The sequence below is a fragment of the Podarcis erhardii genome (genome assembly GCF_964252035.2).
Source record: "Podarcis erhardii genome assembly, chromosome: 13".
In the NCBI taxonomy this organism is placed as follows: Eukaryota; Metazoa; Chordata; class Lepidosauria; order Squamata; family Lacertidae; genus Podarcis; species Podarcis erhardii.
In genome coordinates, this window is record NC_138502.1 from 4845699 (window position 1) to 4861743 (window position 16045).

The following is a 16045-nucleotide window of genomic DNA, read 5'->3' on the forward strand; positions in this document are numbered from 1 at the left end:
TGATTTGTTCGAAGCTGCCCAGAGTGGCTGGAGCAACCCAGTGAGATGAGCTGCATAAAAATAAAATATGAAATGAAATGTAATTCCTCTCTCACAATTTTAGAACTTGGTGGCATCCAGCAAAGCTAAATTTTGGAAGATTCAGGACAGGTAGAAGGAAAACTACACAGCACGTAACTGTGGAACTCCCTCCTGCAGGAGGAAGAGATGGCCACAAACTTGGATGGCTTTAAAATAGGACTGGATAGGGGGGGCCACTAGGTGGCGCATCGGAAGATGGCTGACAATAACATCTCTCCGACCCACATGAGGTAATTTGGAGGCTACTATGGGGGTAATTAGCCTCCTTAACACCCCCCCCCAGGATTGTGGGGGGGACAGCCCTTGCCTGCTGTGCCCTATACCACCCCCGAATTTGTGGGGGTGGGGGTACTAGGCACAAAGCCCTCCTGTGGGATTCCGGCACTCCTGGACGCCGTCCCTGATTCGCGCCGCTAGTTGCAAGAATCTTCAAAAGAAACAATTTGGACAAGATAAATTGCACATACTTCAAGGAAAAAGGGGGAGTAAAGACTGCTGACAGAAGAGATCTCTGATAACAAGACAAGAATAAAATATGAGAAGATACGTCAAGATACGGTATGACAAATGACTGAGGGAGGAGGGGGGGAAAAACCTGCCTTTCCTTTTTTTATGTGATTAAACAAGAATCCCCTCCCCTAACGAGTCAGAAATTAAGGACTTAAGCTGTGGATTTAAGGCTGTGTGGAGATAAACTTTCGAACCAAAGCAATATTTCAAGACGAAGCTGGAAAGCTAAGAGTTTTGGAATGACGCAGTTAAAAATGCCGTCGCCATTTTGGGAGGCATTGTTGGAGCTCTTGGGTCTGGGAGGAGATCAACTTCTCGGTGGGACTTAAGAGTGACAAATGCCTAATTTATGATGGAAAGAGTGATGTTATCTACGAAGGAGATATATGGAAACCATCTGGACTTAGTTTGGAGGAACGGGAAATCCACACGGGTTTATTATATTTGTTTATCGGCTTAAGGAGACTAACAGAAGAGATCGTAAAAGAAAAAGAGAAATTATATGAACAAGATATGATGTGGAAACACCAAGACTGGATAGAATTATGAACTTTGTTTGGACTGTTTGGGACTGATTTGGACATTAACGCAGTAATAAGATGATCTGAATCCCCCTTTGGATCTTGAAGTATGGGTTCCCCCAACAAAATTTAAAAATTTGGCTTTGTAATTTGGAATTTATGCGATGTGATTTAATTTGATGTGATTGGCCAGTTAATAAAAATCATTAAAAAAAAAAAAAGGACTGGAGAAATTCATGGAGGAGAGGGCTATTGATGACTATGGTCAGAGGCAGCAGTGCTTCTGAATGTCCGTTGTGCTGGAAACCACAGAAGGGGAGAAGGCGCTTGTGCTCGAATCCTGATTGCGGGTTTCCAATAGGCATGTGGTCAGCCACTGTGAGAAGAAGAGGCTGGGTTAGATGGCCCCAGAGCAGGCTCTTCCCTTGTTGTTGTGGCTTTTGCACATTCCTCTCACGCACCTGTCCAGACAGACCACAGAAGCGGCCTGTAGGTCTCCGATAGGGATGTCAGGGGGTTGGGGAGAAATTCAAACTGCCCAGAGCAATTCATTAAACAAAATTTTGCGATGTTGTTCTCTACCCGAAAAAAGAGTGCAAAATGTGAAACAGTGTGCCTTAAAATGCAAACGTTTCTCTGTTTAATTTCTAAGCAGATTCCCCCTCCCCCCTCCCGGAACTTGCAACACAAGAAGACAAAGCAAAACTTGGTCATATGTTTCTGAGAACAACATGTAAGCATGCATAGTATTGGGGAAACTTGCTTTTTTTTTAAAAAAAAAAAAAAAAAGCTTTCTCTGGCTTTCACTTGTAGCTGAGTAAGATTGTCTTGCCTGAACACGGTCTTAACAGTGAGTCCGTAAGTGACGGTGGAGGCCAATTCTGGATCCACACGTCCTTCCACAGTGGGGATGTAGGTTTCCAGATGAGAGTTGATCACAGCGAGGGTTTGCCAAACATGCCTTCCTCTTAGTATGTTTCTCCCTTTCGTCCTGAGTTCAAGCGTCTTCAAAGCCCATGACACCTTTGGTAGAGGCTGTTCTCCAACTGGAGCACTCGCAGGCCAGTGTTTCCCAATTGTCAGTGTTTATACTACATTTTTAAAGATTTGCCTTGAGAGTCTTTAAACCTCTTTTATTGACCATCAGCATTACACTTCCCCTTTTAAAGTTCGGAATATAGTAGTTGCTTTGGAAGATGATAATGCCACTACCGAGCTTCAGGGGGGGGGTTGCGGGCTCCCGACCCCGCCCACACTCCTGCGGGGCTGGCGCCAGCCTCGCAAGATGCAGGGATTCCCTTAATTTACATCCCACCCAGCGCCAGCCAATCGGCTGGCGGTGGGGGCGGGCCGACCAGAGGCCACTTAGGGTCGGGGCAGCCCTGGGCTCGCCCCTTTTCGCCTCTGCAGCAGACGCGGTTTCCCACCCTCCCGCCCTTTAGGTTTGCCCTTCACTTTGCTATGGGCTTCAGCTGGTCGCCGCAAGGGGCCTGGTAGGAGTTTTTCCATTTGGCTAATTGGCTGGATTTGGAGCCACTTGTTTTTTTCGCCTACCTCATAGCAAAACGTCACAACTCCCTTTGGTTTTGGCGGTAGGCATTGGCCAGGGTATAGTCAAACAAATGAGATCGGGGGGGAGGAACGCCATCACCTCCCCCAATGCTTGAAGGGTAGTTCGTTAAAAGACTCCGAGGGGCGTCGCCTCGTCCGAAACCTACGGAGGCTAGGGCCTAAAGCGCGCCCCCGAGCGGTAACCCATCGGGGAGCGCCTAGGGATATGCATCTCGGGTGGCTTCCCCTGTTGGTGCTTAACCCTTCCCGGTTAGACCGGATAGTCTGTTAGGGCCAATGCCTAAAGCCAATACCCCTCTTACCTGTAATCAATAAAGTTGTGGCCATTTTCACCCATTAACCAAAATGCTTGTGTCCAGTGTCGTTATTTATTCCACCTGTGGAGGGGGAGGGAATAGCCATGCAATCAGGCATCTACACAACATGACCAGTCCAGCGAAGTTAATGTTGAAGAATCATTGCTTCGACACTGGTGATCTTTGCTTCCCAAGTGTCTTCCCAAGTGATGTGTTAAATTTTTCGGAGACACCGTTGATGGAATCTTTTGAGGAGTTTTTGAGGAGTTGGAGATGGCGTTTATAAGCGGTCCGTGTTTCACAAGCATACAGGAAGGTTGGTAGTACAATAGCTTTGTAAACTAGCATTTTGGTTTCCCTGCGAATGTCCCAGTCGCTATGACTAGATGGGCCATAATTAACTCTTCCAGCAGGCTCTCCTTATGTAGGGTTGCCATATTTCAAAAAAGTGAAAATTCAAGCACAAAAGTTATTAAGTTGTTGAACTTTATTGGCAATTTCCAGATGTATCGCAACTCTACCATATGCCATTATTTATTGTTTTGCTTGTCGCTTTGTTTATTGTGCCTGTAATTCTGCTGCAATTTACTCTGGGAATATTCCTAACAGCCAATTTTTTTGCGGGGGGGGGTGATAGTTACTAAAGACACACACATGCAAAGTCTCTCTGCATGTTCAGCAGAACCCCAAGCTTGGCCAAAGTTGGTAACATTTAAAAAATCAACAGGCCAGCATAGTTGGCGCTTGGGTGATACAGAAAATGAGCAGAAAATGGGAACCAAAAGCACCTTATTCTTGCTCAAAGTAATGAAGGTGACTTTGGTCTGAGTCATTTGCTGTCTTCTGGTGAAAACCATGTGGCTTCATGTTGTATTGGTAACATGGGGGGAGGGGAGGAGGGGCGTTCCAGGTCACATGATCCTTTCCTGCCCTTGTCCCAGGGGACAAAAGAATGCAAGAGTGCAAATAAACTGCATTATCCCACATATTGGAACTCCCTGCCTGTTGACAACAGATATTCGCTTTCACTGTGCTCTGCTTAAAAATGCTGTTGTTTTAGGCAAGACTATCCATTGTAGTCCATTTAGGGACGCGGGTGGCGCTGTGGTCTCAGCTACTGAGCCTCTTGGGCTTGCCAATCAGAAGGTCGGCGGTTCGAATCCCCGCGACAGCGTGAGCTCCCGTTGCTCTGTCCCAACTCCTGCCAACCTAGCAGTTCGAAAGCATGCCAACTAGATAAATAGGTACCGCTGCGGCAGGAAGGTAAACGATGTTTCTGTGCGCTCTGGTTTCCATCACAGTGTCCCGTTGCGCCAGAAGCGGTTTAGTCCTGCTGGCCGTATGACCCGGAAAGCTGCCTGTGGACAAACACTGGCTCCCTCGGCCTGAAAGTGAGATGAGTGCTGCAACCCCATAGTCACCTTTGTCTGGACTTAACCATCCAGGGGTCCTTTACCTTTTACCCATCCATTGTAGTGAACGATGGTATAACACAACAAAGAACACTAGCCCGAGGTACAAGACAAGGATGCCCCCTTTCCCCAATTTTATTTGTATTGGGCATTGAATCTCTGGCCAATGTAATTAGAGACGATGGAAATATAAAAGGAAAAATGGAAAACAGAAAATAAGCTTACTTGCATATGACACTTTGCTAACAATCGAAAATCCGTTGGAAAATACGCAGGTAATAAAGGCAAGAAAGAAAAAAGAAAAAAGAAAGAAAGAAAAAAGTCTATCCAGACATGTAGAGTGTTAACACATGCTTTAGTATTATCTTTAGCGCATCGTTGATTTCAATTATGTTTTCTGAATGTTTCAAATAGTTGCCTTAAACTCCACCCCCACATTGCTTTATTCTTTCTGTAAATGTTATGTACTGAGTTGAATGGGATCCAAACTGCAGCAGTCTGATTGGTCCTAGAACAATAGGCTCCAAAAGGCAGCAGTCTGATTGGTCCTAGAACAATAGGATTCAGAATGCAGCAGTCTGATTGGTCCTAGAACAATGCAGCAGTATGATTGGTTAGCAGGAACCACCCAATCATGCTCCAGATAGAAGTGAATCCACAACCTGATTGGCCTACAGTAGAATCCTGGAATTAGCCAATCATGTGCAGCCCATTGTGTAAATAATGTATATAAAGCAGATACTTTGAGGGGACATTCATTCATTCCTCCTCACCACTATGAGCTGAATAAAGAGCATGAAATCACTTTGCGACTCTGAGTATATTTCACTGGCGACGAGGATGGGATCCCGCTGAGCTGACTGCCACACACAGCACCGCAGCACCGCCACCTGCCGCACCGCTGCCTCGCACCGTGTATCCAGGCTTCAGCTCCGGGACACAAGGAACTCAGAATGGCAACTGACAGCAGCTTCTCGCCATTCAACCCAGCATCTGGAGACTGGGAAGCGTACGCCTCCCGTTTCACCTTCCTCCTAGAAGCCAAAGGGGTCACCGATGAAGAAGACGCCAAGAAGAGGGCAATATTCTTCAGCGTCTGCGGAGAGGAGACATTTGAAATCGCCCGGGCTCTCCTTGCGCCTGAAGACGTCGCTACTGTTCCATACAAAACAATAATGGAACAGCTGAAGGGGCACTTTTCGCCACAGCCCTCAGTGGTGGCTTGTCGAAATGCCTTCTACGCAAAGCGGCAAGCCCCTGGGGAAACCATAACTGGGTTTGTGACCTCTCTCCGCCAAGCTGCCCGGTTCTGCAACTTCTCAGAGCTGGAGAACATGCTTCGTGACCGCCTCGTCGGTGGCCTGAAGGATGAGAAGCTGCAACGACGCCTCTACGCTAAGAAGAACCTAACGTTCCAGGTCGCTCTGGAGGAGGCCCTGGCAACGGAAGCCGCTGAGAGGTCGACGCAAGAGGCACGGCTGAGCCAGCCGTCCCAACCGAGGGTCCACCACGAAGACCTCACCAACGACTCGGGATCCGACAGGGAGGAGGTGCACCGAGTACAGCAGCGCACTCAAGCAGCCCACATACCACAGCTGCCTCGACGAGAAGGAGGGAACTGCGCAAGCTGTGGAGAAAGTCACGAGAGGAGGACCTGCCGTTTCCGCAACGCAGAGTGCAGGCAGTGCAGAAAATTGGGACACATCGCCCGGGTGTGTCGGGCTCGGCCCACCCGAAGCCAGGCATCAGATGATCAATCCAAGAGCCCCAGGTCCCGGGGCCCAACGCACCAAGGCAACTCGACGGAGCTCACAGACTTCCAGGTATACCAGTTGCCCCACCCCAACGTAGAGAAAATTTATGTAGAGGTACAGATAGAGGGGGCCCCATGCCGCATGGAGCTTGACACGGGTTCAACTCTATCCATAATCTCGGCAAGGACCTTAAGGAAACTGTGTCCTACTGGGGGTCCCAAACTCAGGCCGGCCCCATTCACCCTCCGGGACTTCCAGAAACGTAAGGTCCCCACAATGGGGGTGGGGACCTTCAGGGTGCAATACCGAGGGCGGACGCGGCAACTGGACTTGCTTGTGGTCAAGGGCCCCTACATTAGCTTACTGGGGTTGGCATGGTTTGGACCACTGGGACTAGCCATCACCGGGGTGAACCACATGAGCTTACAAGTGGACGTGGACGCCATATGCAAGGAGTTTCCGGGGGTTTTCGATGGGAAATTGGGACAGTATACGGGCCCCCCCATTGCTCTACAGCTTGACCCCGCAGTACGACCAGTCAGGCTCAAGGCCCGCCGGGTCCCATTCGCCCTGAAACCCCGTATAGACGAGGAATTGGACCGACTCGTGGAGCAAGGAGTGCTGGAGCCGGTGCCTAATGCCCCCTGGGAAACCCCAATCGTCACACCCGTCAAGCCTAATGGTTCGGTCCGCATCTGCGCAGACTACAAATGTACCATAAACAAGGCCCTCATGGCCCATGCATACCCAGTGCCAGTGGTCAGCCATGTCCTTGCCACCCTGGCTGGGTCGAAAATTTTTGGCAAGCTGGACTTGGCCCAAGCATATCAACAGCTGCCAGTAGATGAGGCCACAGCAGAGGCACAGACGATTGTGACGCACAGAGGAGCGTTCAGGGTAAAGCGGCTGCAATTCGGGGTCAGCGTGGCACCAGGCATATTCCAGAATCTAATGGACTCTCTCCTTAAAGGGATTCCTGGTGTCACCCCCTTCTTTGATGATGTGTTGATTGCCGGGCCCACACCAGAGGAGTTTGAGGACCGCCTCCGCACTGTTCTGCACCGTTTCCAGATGGCGGGTCTCAAGGTGAAGCGGGAAAAATGTCTACTAGGAGTGCCTCAAGTGGACTTTCTGGGATTTATGGTGGATGCAGAAGGGGTTCACCCGACTGGGGACAAGGTACGGGCCATTTGTGATGCCCCAGCGCCCAAGAACAAGACTGAACTTCAGGCCTTCTTGGGATTATTGAACTTTTACCATTCCTTCCTTCCCCACAAGGCGGCGGTAGCGGAGCCCCTACACAGACTCCTGGACAAGCGGGCCCCTTGGGTGTGGGGCCAGCGCCAGGAGGCCGCATTCCAGGCAGTCAAGGACTTGCTTGTCTCAAACTCGGTCTTGGCACACTTCGACGAGAGGCTGCCGGTGGTGCTAGCATGCGACGCCTCGCCCTATGGCATCGGCGCTGTCCTGGGACACCAACTCCCGGATGGAAGAGAGGTACCGGTAGCATACTTTTCCCAGACACTCAACGAAACCGAGCGGAACTACTCGCAAATCGACAAGGAGGGTCTGGCAATCGTGAAGGGAGTAAAAAAATTCCATGATTTCTTGTACGGGCGGCCCTTCACCGTGGTGACTGACCACAAGCCGTTGCTTGGCTTGTTTGCCCCCGAAAAGCAGACCCCCCAAGTGCTGTCTCCTCGCGTCCTCAGGTGGTCAATTTTCCTTGCCAGCTACCAGTATGCACTGATTCACCGCCCTGGAAAGGCGATGGGCCATGCAGACGCCCTCAGCAGGCTACCACTACCGGAAACAGGCCCCGACCCAGCACCTGCACAAGAGGTTATGAGCCTGGAGCTGCTTCCTGACCGCCCCATTCAGGCACAAGAAGTTGCACACCATTCCAAGAAAGATAGGGTCATCTCCCGGGTCCTGGACTGGGTGTGGAGGGGATGGCCCAGCCGCAGCCCCGGGCCAGAATTCGCCGGCTACACAACCCGCAAACATGAACTGTCAGCCCACAAGGGGTGCCTGTTATGGGGAAGCAGGGTCGTTGTTCCCCAGCCCCTCCGCAAAAGGGTCCTCACAGCCCTACACGAGACACACCCAGGGGTAGTAAGAATGAAGGCCCTTGCCAGGAGTTATGTGTGGTGGCCGGGGATCGACGGAGAGATAGAGGCCTGGGTCAAACACTGCCAGGCCTGCCAGGAATCCCGCCCAGATCCCCCAAGGGCCCCAGTCCAGTCCTGGGAGTCCGCCCGAGCACCATGGTCACGCCTGCATGTGGACTTCGCTGGCCCCTTTCAGGGGAAAACATTCTTCATAGTGGTGGACTCCTACACCAAATGGCTGGAAGTCGCACTGGTACCGTCCACTTCTACGTCCGCAGCCATCCGGGTACTACGCAGGCTGTTTGCAACCCACGGGCTCCCTGACACTCTCGTCTCAGACAACGGGACTGCATTTACATCAGGAGAATTTCAAACCTTCACAGTGCAGAACGCCATCCGCCACATCCGTTCGGCGCCATTCCACCCTGCCACCAATGGCCAAGCAGAACGCATGGTGCGGACCACCAAGGACACCCTTCGCCGCATGACGCAAGGGGATTGGGAGTACCGCCTTGCCACATTCCTTCTAGCACAGCACAGCACCCCCAGCTCAACGACTGGCCGGAGCCCCGCTGAACTACTAATGGGTCGGCGCCTTGCAATCAGATTGGACCGCCTTCACCCCGATAGAGCTCAGGATGAGGTAGTGGTGGGGGAAGGCAGGAACCCCCGGACCTTCGAGGCCCAGGACCCAGTGTACGCAAAGAATTTTGGGGCAGGCCCTGCATGGGTACCTGCCACAGTCACCAGGGTCACGGGCCCCGTGTCGTACGAGGTGCTAACAGATGGGGGGCAATGCTGGCGCCGCCACTGCGACCAGATACGGCGACGATTCCCGGGAGAAAACCAGGAGGAGGAGGACAGGTCAGAGGAGTCCCAAGGGAACAGTGGGGCAGTGAGGCCCATAGAGCAGCAGGGGCAAGCAGGAGAGGCAGAATCAGTAAATACAGAGAGGACCCGCGAGGCCGAAAGGACACCGGAACCAGAACCACGACTGAGCGAGCCGGTTGCGCCAGACCAAACAGCCCCATCCTTGGAACACGAGCCAGAACCTGAACCCCGGACCAGGGAACACCCCAGGCCGCAACGCACACGTAGGCCACCGGCGTACCTTGAGGACTATGAATGCGACCTTCCGGGCAGGACTGGAACTTAGAGGGGAGGGGTGTTATGTACTGAGTTGAATAGGATCCAAACTGCAGCAGTCTGATTGGTCCTAGAACAATAGGCTCCAAAAGGCAGCAGTCTGATTGGTCCTAGAACAATAGGATTCAGAATGCAGCAGTCTGATTGGTCCTAGAACAATGCAGCAGTATGATTGGTTAGCAGGAACCACCCAATCATGCTCCAGATAGAAGTGAATCCACAACCTGATTGGCCTACAGTAGAATCCTGGAATTAGCCAATCATGTGCAGCCCATTGTGTAAATAATGTATATAAAGCAGATACTTTGAGGGGACATTCATTCATTCCTCCTCACCACTATGAGCTGAATAAAGAGCATGAAATCACTTTGCGACTCTGAGTATATTTCAGTAAACCACTCTGAAGTTTCCTTATATTCAAACCGTCCATAGTTCTTGCAAAATAAATAAATAAATAAAAGCAAATACTCACTGGATCTGTAGGTTACCAATGCAATGTGCAACCAGACTGGGGGCAGTTCATCAGAGTACCTCTGAGCATGTGCCGTGTGCCATTCCCTCGCATCCGAGTTTCGAGGGCCATCTGACAAAGTGCCTGGCGGTCATAGGAGAAAAATTCTGCCTCAGGGAGTCAGAACTTCTACTGATTTAAAAGGAGAAAGATTTATACAATCTGAGAAGAAGCCAGAATATCTGCTTTAAGCCCAGGATATGCCTCATACGGCTTCTTTCAGTCTAAGGGAGGCATCCCAAAACACGGCCCTCCAGATGTTTTGGGACTACAACTCCCCCCATCCCTAGCTAACAGGAGCAGTGGTCAGGGGTGATGGGGATTGTAGTCCCAAAACATCTGGAGGGCCAAGTTTGGGGCTGCTGGTCTAAGTCTTTAAATTCTCCGAATCGCCCTGAGATCTTCAGATGAGGGGCGGTATACAAATTTAATGAATAACAATAAATAAAGTTATCCACCAGGAAGAGATGAATCTTGTGTACAGAAGGAACGAAGCGGAATAGACTGCAGTTTAATCGTAAATAAATTAAATGACAAATTATTCTGCTCCTACAACCTGCGGGGAGCTTTGCAGGATGGTTAAGGCCCACCTACCGGCCACAAGAAGACCTTCCTTGCACCCTGCTTTAACCGTGCCAGCGATGAGGACTAGAACCTTAGGGCAAAAACAGATTCTGCCATCGCAGAGGCACCACCACAGTTCCGCGGGACATACAAAGGGCTGCGGATGCGTCAGAACGAAATCGAGCCCTGCAGTCTCGCGCTCCACCTGCCTTTGTCCGGCCGTGAGGCACCCGTCCCACTCAGCATCCCAGTCCAGCTGCTGCCATCCACCCCCACCTAAAAAGCATCTTAGCTCTCACTTCTCTGGGCCTTTTGGGCTCCCCCCCCCCATCAGCCACTGCACGCCAGCACGGACCGCTCCCCCCCCCCGGCCCTCCTCTGCGACAAAAGAGAGCCGGGCCCATGAAATGATCCGAAAGCATCCTAGTGCCACAAACAAAACAGTTGTTAATCCCCAAACCCCGCCAAAACCGCCATCTCCCCCCTCCGGCCGCTTAATCCCACCCCTGGGCTTATCCTGGCTCCGAGCACCTGTCCCCCATTCCCCATCCCTCCCTCGGCCGGTCAACAATAGCAGCTGAGAATCAGCGCCAGTCAACAATGGCAGCTGAGAATCAGCACCCTGGTCCGAAAGGCCTTGGGAAGGCGTGAAGTTCCCGGGGGGGGGGTGGAGGTGGAGGGAGAGAGCTAATTCCAGCTCCCCATCTCTGACCGCCCTCCGAGGCCCCCCGTTCCCTCAAACAACCCCCATGCCATCCGCCCAAGGTCAGGGAAGGTGACCGGGGTGGTTTGGAGGGGAGAGCAGAGGTCAAAGCCAGACATTTCCCTCTTTCCCACCCGCGCCCCCCACAGCATTCTTTGAGCGTCATCCCTCCTTCGCAAGCGACATCCTGTCCGTGCACCGGTGACGATTGGCAGCCATGCAAAGAATTGTAGGACCGTAGAGTTGGTGACCAAGGGTCATTTAGTCCAACCCGCTGTGATGCAGGAACAAGGCATTGCAGCTGCAAAAATTCGTGGCTGTCTTACAGTTTTCAATCGGTGTGCATTCTTTCCGAAATCTTGCAGCTTTTCGTGCCACAGATGCTCCCAAGCAGGACTCTACTGTACACCGTCCTGTGTTTTTCAGAGCAAGGGAGGTATATAAATTTAATAAATGAACAAATGACAAAGTAACACGAGTTGCACTCTAAGTAAGACCCTGTTTGCGCCATACTGAACATTGAAAGCACTGTGAAGCTGCTTTATACAATCGTGATTCTACGATGGTGTGATTCGTTTTATTCTACTGCATGTTAACAAAAAGAAAGAAGGAAGGTAATAATCTGTCATTCCTAGATTAAACAGCTATATCAGAGCTTTCCAAACTGTGTCACACGACATGTTAGTGTGTCGGCTGAAGTGTGTTGGTGTGTCGCACGAAAGCTCCCCACACTTCTCCCGGGACTGGAAAGGGGTTAGTTTAACCTCTGGTTTGCTACTAAAACTGAACTACAGTGGTACCTCGGGTTACATATGCTTCAGGTTACAGACGCTTCAGGTTACAGATTCCGCTAACCCAGAAATAGTGGTTCAGGTTAAGAACTTTGCTTCAGGAGGAGAATAATGGGGCACAGCAGCAGTGGGAGGCCCCATTAGCTAAAGTGGTGCTTCAGGTTAAGAACAGTTTCAGGTTAAGAACAGACCTCCAGAACGAATTAAGTACTTAACCCGAGGTACCACTGTACTGTGTTGCGAAACAATGCAAAACTCTATTACTGTGTCGCGAAACGACGCAGAACTCAATTACTGTGTCGCGAAATGGCGCAAATCTAAGAAGTGTGCCAGCAACATGCAAAATTTGGAAAGCTCTGGTCTATATTAGTGTGCAGCCTTTAGTGTCATCGTCCCAGAGGTTTGGAATGCTGTACCAGTAGACAATCAGCAAGCATCTTCCTTTTCAGTTTTTAAAGGTCTGCTGGAAACTTATGCAGGCAATTAAAAATACCGCCTTTCCATAATAGTTAGCTGCTTTCCTAATTTTTACATTTTAACATCGATGGATAATTGTTGCAAACTGCTCTGATTTTTAAAAAATGCATATCTTTTTTTAAAAAAATAGATAAGATGAGCAGAACTTGTACCCCCCCCAAACACCTTGTTTTAGAGATATGCACTTTTAACACATGATTCCTTCCTTCTATGCTTCTCAGACTCTTCTCTCCACCGGCAAAGTCTTCTCCTTATCATGGCATTGTCTCCCTCCCTGGCTTAGCATCTTCACACACTTGCATAGACCTGAAATATGCTGTCATTCCAGCTCACTTCCCTGGCGCTTATCAGCCACTGACAGCACCGAGCCTCATGTCCCCCTCCCCTGAGGAATGTGCCTCCCTCCTCTGGGAATCAGGGGCTGAAGAGAGGAGAGGTTGTGGAGGGGGGAGGACAGTTGAAGGGATGAAGACAAGCGCCATTCATGGTCAGGCTGGTCCTTCGCGGAGCCATCTCTCCGAATCCTTGTCATCATGTCACTCACAGCTGCGACGGGCCTGTTTCAGGGAGTGGGGGGGGCGGAAGACTGGGCTGGGGGGGTGATGCTATTTCGGACAGGAGGATATAAAGGGATGGGGGTTGGTCCAAAGGCTCAGATCTTGCTCGGACTCCAGGCTGAGTTACCTCCGTGTCCTGGTGTAAGAGATTTCTGGTCTGGGGGTGTCCGGTGGGGCTTGTGGGGTGGGCGTAGTGGAGGGAATAAATAAATTGGGGGTCTCGGACGTGTGGGTCAGGAAAGGATGCGAAGGAAGGAAAATGTCTTTCGGCTGTAAATATTTTCTTTCAAGCTGGACCCGGAATAAGAGGACTGAGATGCTGTTTCTGTTGCTGCTGAGGTCATGTAAGCTCCATGTTCCCCTAAAGATTATTGAGAACTGTAGTGTATTTCAGGTGCTAGGAATTGCGGCTCTGTGGCATGTGAACTACAGTTCCCAGGATTCTTTAGGGGAAGCCATGGGGGTGAAGGTTTCAGATTTGAAGTGCGGCTGTGACCCTAGATGAGTCGGTCCATGTTTGCTTTTGTAGGGATCAACGTTTATTTCTTTAGCAAGTTTGATCTATGATCTGAACAAATGATAGCAATAATCTGTAAGTGGCTTACATATTTGCGGAAGTGCCAGTGACCTCTCTGGCATACAGACACCTGCCTACTTACCTGTGTGGTTTAGACACACCTGGGTGCATCTCTCTGGTGTCTGTAGGCCAGGCGTACGGCAAGGGCAATGAAGTCAGGGATGAGCAAACAAACTGTGAGGATGGTTTGTGGAAGTAAGCTTTTGAGTTTCACAGGTCTCTTCTCCGGAGCTTGCAAAAAATCTATCGGTCACCTACGAGGGTGAGGTGTGTGAAGAAAAGCTTTGTGGATGACTGGGATTTTGAAGAAGGATGCTTGCCTACACGGGGGCAGAGGGAGAGGCGAGTTAACAGAGAGGGAGGAGGTATTGATATATCATTGACTGAAGAAGGAGATAATATGGGGGTGCACGCGAGTAGAGCTTGTAGTAAACAGGGAAGGAAAAGGAAGGGAAACAGAGGGCTCTGAGAGCACTGAGGACTGGAAACTTGAAATTAACACTTGGGGTGCCTGCGCACCACACATTTAACGCAGATTTCAAGCATGTTCGCACCCAAAGCAATTTTGTAGTTTACCCACCACAGAGCTGCAGGTTGCTGCCCCCTTAAGGAACTACAGTTCCCAGAATTATTTGTGGGGTGTCTGCTTTAAAAGTACACAGCCCAGTCCAGCCAGTAAGATAGTCCTAGGGATAGAAGAGGGTCCCCCCCGCCGCCCCCAGAGGAGGTGTGTGACATAAATCGAAGAAAGAAGAAAAATATTTTTGTGGAAGGTGACAAAGGAGGGTTAGAGGAGGGGTTGGAGATGAGTGGCTAAGGAACTACAGTTCCCTGTATTCATGGGGGGGGGGAGCTTATGGGGAGGGGGCGAGTGAGGCCACGGCTCACAGTTGGAGCAGGGAAGAAGGAAGATGTTAGAGCATGGGTAGTCAAACTAAGGCCCGGGGGCCGGATCTGGCCCAATCGCCTTCTAAATCCGGCCCGCAAACGGTACAGGAATCAGCGTGTTTTTACACGAGTAGAATGTGTGTTTTTATTTAAAATGCATCTCTGGGTTATTTGTGCGGCCTGCCTGGTGTTTTTACATGAGCAGAATGTGTGCTTTTATAGAAAATGCATCTCTGCGTTATTTGTGGGGCATAGGAATTCGTTCATCCCCCCCCCCCCGCGCTTCAAATTATAGTCCGGCCCCCCCACAAGGTCTGAGGGACAGTGGACCGGCCCCCTGCTGAAAAAGTTTGCTGAGCCCTGTGTTAGAGGCTGGGTGGAGGAGTGGGTGACTATTACGGGCAAAGAAAAATGTGGGGGTTGCTTGGATGGAAGAAGGAGATGGGAGGCATTTATCCTCCCCAATAAGGCTATGAATGTTGTATTATTTTATTGTTGCTAGCCAACTTGAGCCCGGCTTTGGCTGGGGAGGGCGGGATATAAATAAAAATTTATTATTATTATTATTATTATTATTATTATTATTATTATTATGAGTTTTTGCAACCCCATCCCCTTCCACCCACCAATCTTTTGGCCCAGACTTTCCTAAGAGGCAGCTGCTCCAGCTGCTTTTCCCACCCGCTCAGCGTGAAGAAGCCAGCGACCGGTTCCTGACTCAAGCCTGACACTCATTCTTCCTCCACCAACTCTTTTCATTTCTTTTCTCAGACTCCAAACTTCCTCCTCCAAGGCTCTAACAGGTAGGATGACCTTGTCTCAACCTTTCTGTCACTTCCCGCCCTGTGTCTCCCCATACATGAACTGAATTGTATGAAACGAATTGTATAGGGGGAAATTGCTCTGCAAAAATGTGTCTTATCAGTCAAAAGCTCATTCAAGCATCTATTACGATAGATTCGCCTTAGAATGCTTATGAACTTTCATGGGGACTTTTTTTTTGTTTTCACTGCAAACTGATATGGAGATGCAGATGAGATGGAGATGAACTCAGCTATACAGCTGCAGATATAACGTTTTAAATACATTATACAAGTGTGCCCCTAGATGGCGATGGTGAGCTAATGGGGAATTCCATATGTATTTTAAAACGTTTTTTAAAAAAGCATTTTCACAGTGTTTTTTTATATATTCAGCGCTTAAGGCTGAAAAAAATAGAAACTGAGATATCGTACATTAAAAGCACATCAAACCCCTACTGGCAAATCGGCCGGGTAAATCTGAAGCCTACTATACTAAATATCTTCTGGACGATAAGTCTAATGATATCACAGTGGCCGTGGCAAAGTTTCTCTCGGTAGTCATACGTATCAAATACCATCATACTTAAGACTAAACAGGTAGCATCTCAGTCTCCCTCTCCCAGGGAGTTGTCTGTATGAATCTGCATTTTATTCTGTGTCTATGTTACGGGTTTTTGGACTGCAATAAATATTATTATTATTATTATTAAAAGCACATTTCCCCCCCAGCCCAGATAATCGTGGGAACTATAGTTTACCCCTTGCAGAACT

At 49.8% G+C, this 16045-nt stretch overlaps 1 protein-coding gene and 1 long non-coding RNA gene across 5 annotated transcripts in view; one reads left to right on the forward strand and one right to left on the reverse strand.

The window, feature by feature from the left end:
- LOC309326841 overlaps positions 1–16045 on the reverse strand; it is a 40361-nt gene that overhangs the window by 23951 nt on the left and 365 nt on the right. For 3 of the 4 annotated variants that reach the window (XR_014150377.1, XR_014150379.1, XR_014150380.1), the window contains exons 1-2: positions 10509–11468; positions 9876–9998 (exon numbers count right to left, since the gene is read on the reverse strand). This is a non-coding gene — a long non-coding RNA (uncharacterized lncRNA). Of the gene's footprint in view, positions 1–9875; positions 9999–10508; positions 11469–11507; positions 11595–16045 lie in introns of those variants that run through there. The other variant, XR_014150378.1, reaches the window with a different exon arrangement.
- LOC309326830 (myosin-6) overlaps positions 15258–16045 on the forward strand; it is a 52098-nt gene continuing 51310 nt past the window's right edge. Inside the window, exon 1 of the mRNA XM_081835866.1 lies at positions 15258–15274. The gene's annotated coding sequence lies outside the window, so the exon portion shown is untranslated. The remainder of the gene's footprint in view (positions 15275–16045) is intronic.